Source organism: Melanostigma gelatinosum (genome assembly GCF_949748355.1).
Source record: "Melanostigma gelatinosum genome assembly, chromosome: 7".
In the NCBI taxonomy this organism is placed as follows: Eukaryota; Metazoa; Chordata; class Actinopteri; order Perciformes; family Zoarcidae; genus Melanostigma; species Melanostigma gelatinosum.
The window spans coordinates 28,058,748-28,070,768 of NC_136640.1; the positions used below are offsets into that span (position 1 = coordinate 28,058,748).

Here is a 12,021-nt window from a genome sequence, read left to right on the forward strand (position 1 = left end):
AGTAGTAGTGGTGGTAATAGCAGTAGTGGTAGTAATAATATTTATGGTAGCAGTAATAGCAGTAGCAGTAGTAGTAATAGTAGCAACAGCAAAAGTTGTAGTAGTTGTAGTAGTAGTAATACTAGAAATATTAGCAGTAGTAGTAGTTGTCACAGTATTAGTAAGAGCATTCATTATTTCAACAAAAAAGCCTAATTTTGAGCTAAGCGTTTAAATACAGTTAATCCATGAGGCTTTTATTTTGAAAGGGTGGTGCTGGGTGGGGGAGAGGAGACATAAACATCATGTTTGACACACATAAACAGAGGTTATTAAATGACAGGCTTCATCACAAGCTGTTCAGTTAGAATTCAGTTAGAGACATCACGCACTCTAAGCTGCGCAATACACACCCATTATAAAGTCAGAAAAGTGCTGAAAAATCATAAAAGTTAAATTGCTGCAGTTCAAAAAGTGTAAAATATATCAAAAAGCTGAATAATGCGGCAATAGTTCAGGGTTTTCTCAACATTTGAAAGTTGAAATGGTGTCTTTAGCTGAAAGTATGAGGAAGTTGAAGGATTTGAAAGTTGAAGTTTAGGAGGATTTGAAAATCTTCTCCATAGAAACCCATTCAAAAAAAGTTGCTAAAAGCTTAATAATTCAAATAGTTTAAAGGTTAGAAATATAAAAAGTCATAGCAGAGATGAGCTGAAGGAGCTGAACATTGTGATAGTTGAACGGTTTCTGTAGCTTAAAAAATGAAGAAGAGTTTCAAAAAAGGGGAGACGGAAGAAATAGTGGAATGAATGCTTCTGAAGAACGTTGGTCTGCAGACAGGAAACAGCCGCTCCAAATGAATGCAGTTCCTCATAGATAGTCTGGATTTTATTTCAGTCGGAACAGGTTAAACAACAACAAAACACTGAATGATTCAAACAATTATATTTATAATTGATATGGAAAATAATCTAAATAAATTAAATAATAATGAATACAATGTATGTAGTGGTATTACTTTTACTCGTATGTAGACTTGTCAAGTAAACAACAATGTGAAATATCTGTTACCAAAACAAACCTCTGGGTACAAACCAACAGAACTCCACAGCAACAAAGATCAGGAACAACTAGACTTATTCTCTAATGTGGATTTTCACTACCGTTAGTTGTTTTTTATGTATATTAACCAGAATGCAGTTTCCTTTAATTATGTTAACTTAATCATGAACTTTTACATGAAATTATATATTTGGAAATTGACCAGATTTAATTCTAAATTATAATTTATTTTACCAAATGTTTGTGATGGAAGTGTAACTTTTTCAATCACAACAAAATTATGTGCATGTCTTTTTCAATTATATGTTCAATTTTGTTGAAAAAATCTCTTAGTATATTTCAAATGTTTTGTACTGTTTGTACAAACAGTAATAGTATTCTATAGATGTATATGATGTAGATAGAAGATTGAAAGAGGTGAGCGTGAGAGAGGAGAATCTCTCAGATTTCTTAAAAGATAGATCAGGTACCAGTAACCCAAAGCAAGTGAGTGGATCAGAGGATCAGTGGAGAGACAGAGAGTGGGCGAGATGAGAGACTCTCAGGTTTTCGTTCAACAGACAGGTTGTGATAACCATGTAATTTACTTCAGAATATAGGATTTCAGAAATCAGTTTCCAGTAATTTGTTCAGAAGTTTTTCAGAAGGTTCGGTAGGTTTGGAAAGTTCGGTAACAGCTAGAGTGGGATAGAAGGGGGATACAAAGAATGAATTCCAATATCAAAGACAGAGTGGTAGATTGACAGGAAAGCTAGAGGAACCAATGCTGAGACAGAGTTGATTGAAGGTATAGGAAAGACAGAGAGCCAATATGATAGAGGAGAGGGGAGACAGCAGGACACCTGTAAGACACAATAAAGACACACATTAGACAGCAGTCTGAATAACAAACTAAGTAACTTCTACCCTAAGCTAAAAGTTCAGTGAAGTGTCTGCTCACATGATCATAATGTAAACACATCATGACAGTATAACAGGTAACAGTGCACAGATTTATGTGAAATATCATGAAATGATATGTATATGATGGTATGAAATGATGGTATAGCTGTTTAGAAGTCTCACATTTTCACTAACTACAACTTCACTACAGTGTGTTTAAAACCTGCAGTATTAAGTGTTTTAAGTAGAAGTGTTGATTCACATGTAACTTAGTGTCAAGTTACCACGGAGACACCAACTCTGATCTACAGTTAAAGACAGGAAGGAGGAGGCCAGAAGAAGTGGAGAGAGAGAAAGAAATGATCTTTACTTTCCTCTCAGAAAACCAGTGTGTCACAGCTCATTTCAATCCAGATCAAACTGTTATTCAGGGTGGGTCATTTAGTGTTGAGTACATAATGGATGGATGTAATTCCTGTCGAGACTACATTAGGATGGGAAGTCATTCTTAATGTAAACCAATGTAATATTAGTTTAGTAACAGCAAAATCATAATTCATGTGTGTGAACTTACACTTCAGAGATGCAAGGAGTCACAGTGATGGTCTGAAATCAGAGACAGAAAGGAGGGGGATAGAAGGAGGAGCGGGAGGGTGAAATGTTTAGTTTAATTTCAGAAAACCATCATTACAGCTCATTTTATTTCCTTGTTAATTATCAAAGTCTCATTCAAGCTCTAGAATTTCCCAGGAACTTATGTTAGTCTTCAATATATATATATTTAAGTTGCTTTAGAGAGACTAAATCACACAAAATAAATTAATCTGGTGTCAATCTAAACAAAAGGAAAAGGTCTAAGATAGGGCTGCAACAACGAATCGATAAAATCGATAAAATCGATTTTTAAAATAGTTTTCATTATCGATTATCAAATTTCATAATCGATTCGTTGTGTCGCGCGATTATTACGCCACTCAATAAGTCGCGGAGATGTTTGACAAAAACAAAAGGGGAAAAAAGAGCGGAGCACAGCAGTTGTTGTGTGAAGTGGAGCTTCTAATGACGACCAAGACACGTCTGGTTTTGAACGGAACACTTTACTTCCTGAAAACTGCAGTTTAACAACTGTTACAGTGAACAGACCACGTTCTTGCACCCGACATATACGTTAGGTTTTCACTTATCGTTATCATTGTTGTCGTATCATAGCACATTGCATGCATCATGCTACTTCCTGTCTCTTCACAGTCAAATCACTTCCGTTTTCATGCTCTTCACAATAAAAGTAAACATGCGATCAAACAATTTACAACAGAGGAAAGACCATCGGACCCGTAACGTTGTTCTGAAACATGGCGGAGGCAGAGGAATCAGTACGACCTAAGTCGGCCAAGGTGTGGGAGCATTTCACACTTAATAAATTGAAAAAGTGTGTTCATTGCAAGATATGCAAAAGCGACATGATATGGCACGGGAGCACGACGGTGATGATTCAGTTTGTGCGTGTAGTGTAGAGAACAAGTTCTGACGTTCAAACAAATCCTGTTAAGTTTTCTGATTTGTATTTTTCTTTATTTTTTATAAATGATTTATTGTTCCGACAGCTCAGGTCCCTTTAAACAAAAATATACATATTTTTGTTCACATGTATGTTTTTTGTGTGAGTCCATTTGTTTTTTTTGTTTTTTAATTATTACTTTAACAGCTCAGGGATGTTCAAGAAGCAACCTGTTTGTGCACTTTCTGAAGATCAGTTCTGTTTTTGAATAAAGGGTTGGAAATTAATGCTTTTGTTTTTTTATCCGATTAATCGAAAAAAGAATCACCCAATTAATCGATTATTAAAATAATCGTTAGTTGCAGCCCTAGTTTAAGATACTTAACAGTTAAACACATCAAGTTATGTGGTCTATTGTCAATTTCAGTTACAGCATGTCCGTACTTACCAGCCAAAGCACAGATGTTGATCAATGTTCTCTTTGCCTAAGAGAGGAAACACATTATTATCTTCTGTGTGTATGAGCAATAAAGGGTTAAAACTAGCAGAACTACAGAACACCCACAACTAATGCCAGCTCCATCTCAGCTCTATGTGAGGGCTCACTGTGGACTAATAATGGATTATCTAATGTCTCTGTATACTGAATATATAAAGTCATGTTCCTATAGGGCCTGCATTATATTAGTGGATTACTACAGAACGATACTATCAGCATTATATGAACAAAGTGTATTTGTACATTAAGGTCTAATTCAAGATCACAAAGCTTGTGTATAATCATGTATATTGGTCACTTTCTGTTACAGATTTACACATTGACACATGAAGTGGCCAGAATAATAATTGAACAGCTTTAGCTGCTGGTAAAACTAACAAACAGTTATAAAACACTCTGACTGTAATGTTACCACAGCAAACATATTGTTGTCAGGATAGTTTGATGAAAAAGTTTTATATTAGAAATAACCTGTTAATTAGCTTAGTGGTTTATTGTCAGTTTAATAGAGAGATGAAGTCACGCCCTTTACAGTGTCCTGTGGGACTTTACTTTATAACTCGACAGTTGGATCCTTGGCTGGGACGTGTCATGTGTCGAAGTGTCCCTGAGCAATACACTGAACCCCTAACAGCACCCCGGGCGCCTGTCATAGTCAGCCCACTGCTCCCTATATACAGGGATGGGTCAAATGCAGAGACAAATTTCCCCCTTACCGGGATCAATATAACGGAATTGTACCCCAAACCGGACAGTTTTTAGCTAATGTTTCAATACAATTCACGTACAATGTTGATAAAAATGATCGTGTAATGTTTTCAGTTGATTTAATGGTGTTAAACTGAAGTTAAACTTCGTACCTTTCAAACGAAATATTGTTGTAATTATTACAGTTAGCTTTGCCTTTACCAGAGTCGTTAAAACGATGCTAACACGGGTGAATTAGCCGTGCACTGCTCTTGGCCTAATCCGTACAGACTTCTATCCTCGTTGTAAACACTGGCTGCTGCTGGTTTTTCGGGGATATTCGCTTGTTCCAGGGTCGCAAAAATGACCATCAATGCTGTCAACACATCCGGGACCGTAGTTCTGTCCTTCACAATAAGATATCACGCTTCAACAACTCCAAAAGATGCAATAAAAGCTCCTTAATTATATATACCACCAGCTGATGTCTGGAATTTAACAATTATGTACACATATTGTATATAACAATTATTATCATAACACACAGTGCATAGTAAGAGTTATATTACAACTAAAAACATGAGTATTCATGATTAAAAAGCTACATTGTTAAAGTGAAAGACAAATAACTTGTGCAAATGATTGAAAAGTTCTGTGCAAACATTTATTGAAAAACAAACCAATCAAAAATTAAATTAAAAATCAGGACACACATGGCATTTGAAATAATCGTCTTCATCATCCAGCTCCTCGTCCCAGCCCACACACATGGTGTGATACCATGTGTGGCAGCTGTCACACTGGACCCACGACACCAATCCCTCCGAGATCTCTGGAGGGTCAGGTTCCTGGCACCGGCCACACTCCCAAACTGTCTGCTCCATCTCTTCAGGAGTGTGACCTATTAAAATAAATAAAAAATTACCTTGAATTAAAGACAATGATCAGATTTTCATGGGTTGGCATACAATGCAAGTTAACATGAAGTACCGGTGGATGTCGTAGGTCCAGCAGACGAGGAGCTGGATGAAGGTCGGGTCTCTGCAGTTTGGGAGGCTGTATAAATAACAGAAAAAGCATAACCATGCTTTGTTTACTCTTCATCATGGCTAATGTCACCATAGTGTTATAATATTGTGGGGTTTTTTTAGATTATTTAAAGGATTTACAGTGGAAGGGAGAGGAAGGAGTTTGGGACCCATAGAGGCCACGTCCCGCAGCCGATGTTGAAGGCTCTGAAATAATAATCATATTTTATTATTACAACTCTAAAATACATACTTATAATAATGTTTATGCGTAACAATAGTTAATAAATTCTGATTTATACGTGAATTCAAATGCAAAATAGGGATGCGCTGACCAGGAGACGGGGGAAGGTGGCGGTGTTCCTCAGCAGGCAGGCTCAGTGGTGGTGATGTGCTGCTGGCAGGCAGCCGGGGACCGTGGGAGGCACAAGAGGGGGCAGAGCGTGATGAGGGACCGGCGATGGAAAGTCCGGAGCTGGTGGCTGTAGTAGCCCCGAGGGACACTGGTCTTCTGCGGCTGGGGCGAGAGCCGCCAGACAGGGTAGAGGAAGTGGCTGCCGGGCCGGTGTCTCCGGCCCGCTGGTGCTCTCTGTCTCTTCTGGCCAGAGCTTGGGCCTCCCGTCTTGCAGCACGGTCCTCTGCCTCCACGATGACGTCAGACATCTCCTGAGCTGTCAGTATCCTGGCCTTGTGATGTTCCTCCTGACCTTGTCGGTGTTGCGGTTGTAGTTTATTCCGGCCAGGAGGTGGGCCAGGTCTGCTGTTATCCGGCCTGATGTTACCAGGGGATGGGTCATGTAGGGATTGGGAGGAGGGGCAGGTGGGGGTTGGTTCTGGGGATTGGGGATAGGGGCTGGAGAAAGGGGATGCTGGGAGGGGAGGGCAACATCAGGCGCAGCCCAGGAAGATGCCGATGAGGTTGGCGGAGGTGGTGAGGAGGCCCCACGCCGCGGCCCGGACGGCATGACCCGTGACCAGTCGATAGCCATTGGGTCCAGAGGGTAGAGGCCACACCTCCTGAACCCAGCCACCACCAGTCTCCGATCCTTCACCCTCTGGTAGGAGTCTCTTAGGACCCTTGAAAACTCCTTCTTAGAAACCAAGAAGGAGTGGCTCACTGTCGACAGATCTCCTGTAACACCAGAGAAATCTGCCTTCAAGGGTCCGAAGAAACTCATATCCAGAGGTTGAAGGATGTGAGACGTATGTGGTGGCAGGCACAAGAGAATGACCCCCTCCCTCTGTGCCGCCCGGACCAGCTCTGGATCCAGGTGGGATTGATGTCCGTCCATGATGAGCAGCAGCGGGCGCTCCTGCACGGCGAACTTCAGGAAATGCCCGACAAACCACTTCCTAAACAGCTCACTGTCAATGTACCCTGCTGGCGACATCCCGTAGAGGGCATCGGGAACCCCTTCCTTGTTATAGGGGCCCCCAGGATATCCCCCCTTGTAGATGATGAATGGGGGGACATCCTCCCCAGCCGCGTTGAGGCAGGCCAGGACGGTGATGTGGTCTCTGGTTCCCTGGGCTTGCCTGTAAGCATGTTTAGTCCCCCGGGGCACGATGACCTTCCTTCTTGTAGAGTCCAGCTGAAACCCCGTCTCGTCACAGTTGTATATCTGACGAGGTTTCTCCCTCAACCCGTGCTCCTCCAGGGTGGTGGTGAGGAGCCCGAAATACTCCTCAATTGGCCCCCTCTTGGCGCAGGATGCCCTCCCACGGTCAATGATGTCTGGGGTCCGGGCAGTAAGGCGATGGTGTTGCCGCTCCCGGAAGTTTATCCACCACGTCTGGCCAAGCACGGTTCTTTGTGCGTCCCGGTGGCGGAGGTTATAGATGGCCAGAGCGTGGGCCAGGACCTGAGGCTTCGTCAGTGGAAACCCGTGACTGGCAGAATACAAACAGTATTCCACCAGGGAATCCTCATCTTCAGGGGTGAGGAGTGTCCTCTGACCATAGACACAGTCAGAGGACACCCTTCCACTGACTCGGTCACTCAGGCTGGACTTAGGGACGCCAAACTGCTGGGCTGCCTGCCGTAGAGAAAGCCTGCCTGCTTTCACCTCCAGTAGGGCCTGTGTCATGGCCTCCTGGGTCCACTTCCTCGTCTTCCTCTCCCTCTTCCTGACTTGCCGCATGTTTGGCATCTGCAAATACACATTTACAGTAAGAAATGAAATACAAAATTTGTTTTAAAGCCACAGTACATGTCTCAATGAATTGAATAGTTCTATAAATTGCCAGATTACCATGTATAGACTCATGCATATTTAACACATGCATAGACATACATATATTTACCTTAAACCATTGTAGATTTACAATTTCTATATCCATCTCTTATTTTCTTGATCCTCCTGTAAAGGAAAAAAACTCTCATACAGACACACATTACCTACCTTTCTTACTTTAAAGGTTCTTCCTGTCTTTTCTACTCTTTTTCTGCTTATTGCTGTCTTGTTTCTGTTCTTTTCTGCTTCTTTGAGTCTGCTTTCTGTTCTTTTCTGCTTCTTTGAGTCGGCTTTCTGTTCTTTTCTGCTTCTTTGAGTCTGCTTTCTGGTCTTTTCTGCTTCTTTGAGTCTGCTTTCTGTTCTTTTCTGCTTCTTTGAGTCTGCTTTCTGGTCTTTTCTGCTTCTTTGAGTCTGCTTTCTAATGTTCTTCTGCTTATTGCGGTCTCCCTTTGCCTGTCTTCTCTTCCTTCTCTCTGTCGCTGTTCTCTGTCTCTGTTCTTTTCAGGCAGGAACATAAACCACAACAGAGACATTTAAGTCAAAAACATTACATTTTGGTTAACCTTATATACTGTATAACAGCACTGTGTTATATTGGAGGCTTATCTACATAAATAGTTCTAATCATAAGAGCCACTGCTGGCTTTCAATAAATGTACAGTCTCGCTCACTCTCAAACGCACACACACACACACACACACACACACACACACACACACACACACCAACATTATTTGCATAATTGATCAGATAATTGTGCATTATTATCCTTGATGTAGCCTGGCTTATGATAAACAAGAAAAGCATTTTATTTTACATGTCTGCTGTTATGTTTCAGAGCTAAGACCAAACAAACAGCAGCCTACCTTTAACTCGCGCTATGATTCTTTGATCGTTTTTCCCGCGGCCACAACTGTTTTTTTCAGACACAACATTTCTGCCTCCCTCCCCTCGACGACAGATTATGTCACACATCAATGCTATAGTTTCATTGGCTAGACAAAGTAGTGTAAAGCTAGCTACAAACTACACTCGTATGCTAACTTATATTAGCAATACGGAGAAAATACAGAGACACTTCTCAGAGTAAAGAGCGTCGCCCGAGCGTTCTTTCTGCTTCCTCTCATCAAAGTCACTTTCCTATAGTATTTAGACATATAAACGTCCATATATATTCATGAAATTTGGCACGTAGATTATTTGATGTATGAATTAATATTACTTACGTTTGGTTGGCGATCGCCGAAGAAAATGACAGCGTAATGACCGGAAAGCGCGTGACGACGGAATCGTTCGAGACAGGCCAATAGCAGCTAGCGCCGACCGAGGCAGGCCATCGTTACGCTAGTATAATGCACGTCAGCTGCACGGCCGTTACCTTGGCTTGCTAGCTAGCTCGCTAGGTAACTTAGCTATATCCATCCACACATGTACCTTATCATACATGATGTGTTTTATTCTGCTACTGTTCTTATCAGCCGGGAAGTAGAGAACAGGCAAGGCCTGTTCATGCAAGTACAGTCTTTTTTAAGTATTAGACTTCAACAGTTTGACAACAAAATGCCGTATGACGAACGTTAGCAGCTATGCTAACGTTAGCACTTCGCTAGTATTAGTAAGTTTTTCTTTGGTTCACTGGGAAAATGTTTACTCTTCTTGCTTATTTTGAACCCTGTTTGAGTTAGAAACCACTTGTAATGCCATTGTAAAATGTGGAAGCTTCATTTTTAAAGTTGAGTATAGAAACACACTGTGCTACTTACCGGTCAATGACTCAGAGAACAATGTCGAAGGCCTGGTTTCTTCCGTAGTGAAGTTAAGATGAGGTGTTTAAGGGTACCCGGAATTCACGCACTCTAAGCTGCGCAATACACACCCATTATAAAGTCAGAAAAGGGCTGAAAAATCATAAGTTAAATTGCTGAATTATGTTATGCTGAATAGTTCAGGGTTTTCTCAACATTTGAAATTTGAAATGGTGTCTTTAGCTGAAAGTATGAGGAAGTTGAAGGATTTGAAAGTTGAAGAAGTTTCATAAGTCTCATAAGTGACTGTATGAGAGAGAGACACACAGAGAGAGAGGAGTGTATGTGCGCGTGTGTCTATGAGTCTGTGTGTTTATCAACATCACTAATTGGCTCAATCGCAAACACCTGTGTGCCTGAAGCCATTTGAAAATATTCTCCATCGAGATCCTATTGAAAAAATAAAAAGCTTAATAATTCAAAAAGTTTAAAGGTTAGAAATATAAAGTCATAGCAGACCTCTGGTGAAAGAGCTGAACATTTGAATAGTTGAACGGTTTCTGTAGCTTAAAAAATGAAGAAGAAGAAGCGTTGCGACGAAAAACAGGGGGGGACGGAAGAAATAGAGGAATAAAGAAACAGGATAACAATAGTTTTTCAATTTGTTGGAATGCTTAACAGCATTCCAACAAATATACATGACACCGAGGTTTCTTGCCCATTGGCTCGGGGTAAAAAGGGAAGAAGCTAATGCTAAAGCTAAAGCAGCTAATAGTAATGCTACGGAGGCTAACTTAAAGATGTGGCTCGAACCTTGAACCAGTTGTGTTTAACTGCATGTCTGCATCGCCTGCCTTTTAGCTGTTCTGGCATGGAGCCTGAAATCCACACTCATTTTCACATTGACCCAGATTCAACACACACACACACACACTCACAGACACACACACACGTACACAGAGTTAATTAACAATAAAATCCCACAGAGCAGTGTGGAGCTGCTGTTAGAGATGTAAGAGCAATGCCTGAAGGCTGGACTTAACATTTCAGATTTTATTCGGTTTCAGGCACAAAATATGATCAAAATGTAATATTAATAATACAAATAATAACAGAATTGAAAGCTGCTACAGAATAACTGCTAAACTGGTTTATGGCATAAAAGGTAACCAACTGAATACACTTCTGCTCACCCCTCCATCTCCAAGCATGTGAGAGAACTACGGTGACCTTTAGGTGCATTCAGGCCACCAAGTTCAAGCTGCCACGTCAACGTAAAAATGCGAAAGGCCCTCACCAAAGCCATTGTCTGTTTTGTCCTTTCTGGGCTACAGTAGATACATGGCGGTCCCTGTGAGGAGGACCAGCTCCCTGTAGATAGGAAGGGCTCACCCTAAGCTATAAGAAGGATTCTTAGTTTCAGGCCATTAAACATTCATGAAAACAAAGTTATACATCCATTCAATTTCTGCCAATAAGTCCCCATAAATCCTACACACTGGCCCTTTAACACACAAACGAGGAGATGCTGCATGGACTTCAAAACAGAGACAGAGCAGAGAGAAAGTGGTGCAGAGGGAGAGGGAGACTAGAGGGAATGTCATTGAGGCTCTACCATGACTCAGCAGAAAGCTGAGTCAGCCCGGAGGACTTAAACGGTGACATGACTGAAACAGACAGGACGACAGGGAAGTCTCATTCAGACAATCGCTGACATTTCCCTCCATGTGTAGTGCAACAACTTCAACCACCAAGATGTTTTAAAGCCTCATATCTGTGTGGTTGGTTGTAAATTATATTGTAGAGAGCTGAAGAGCTTCAGGTTGGAAAACCTGTAAAATCTGTTAATTTAACATTTTGTTTTTTAATGGCTTTTCTCCTATAATCCCAAGAACACTGTGCTGCTTCGTATTCACACAAAGATTATGAGCATCAGAGAGGGGACAAAAACAGCTGTAGATATGAGGAATTTCAATATCTCCCACTTTCTGATAAGAACAATGGAAGTGTCAACAAACTGGCACTTACAAAGAAATTAAATCCAATATTTACTTTATTTAGGTCAATTCAGCTGATTAAAAAGGAGCGATACACTGTTTCCTCTGGGTTTCATATGTTAACAAACGAGTAAAAATATGTAAAACAATAAAACATACTTGATTTAGGCCGGATTTCCACATGAAACAATAATTAAAAATGAATGAATACATTTTTTGTATACAAAGTCATTGTACGGTTGAAATAAATGATACACTTGAAAAGCTCAACGGTGTCTCTTTCCAGAAATCATGACCTGATTAATCAGGATAATCCACAGAGCTCGTTTCATTCATAGGAACTAATAGCTCATGATTTCTGGAAAGAGACATCGCTGTTAAGTTTCAAATGTATTTTTGGTGATTTGAGC

General features: G+C 40.8%; 1 protein-coding gene across 2 annotated transcripts in view; it reads left to right on the forward strand.

Moving 5' to 3' along the window:
• The window catches only part of clip3 (CAP-GLY domain containing linker protein 3), a 36,886-nt gene that overhangs the window by 10,634 nt on the left and 14,231 nt on the right, over positions 1-12,021 (forward strand). The gene's annotated exons all lie outside the window — the stretch shown is intronic.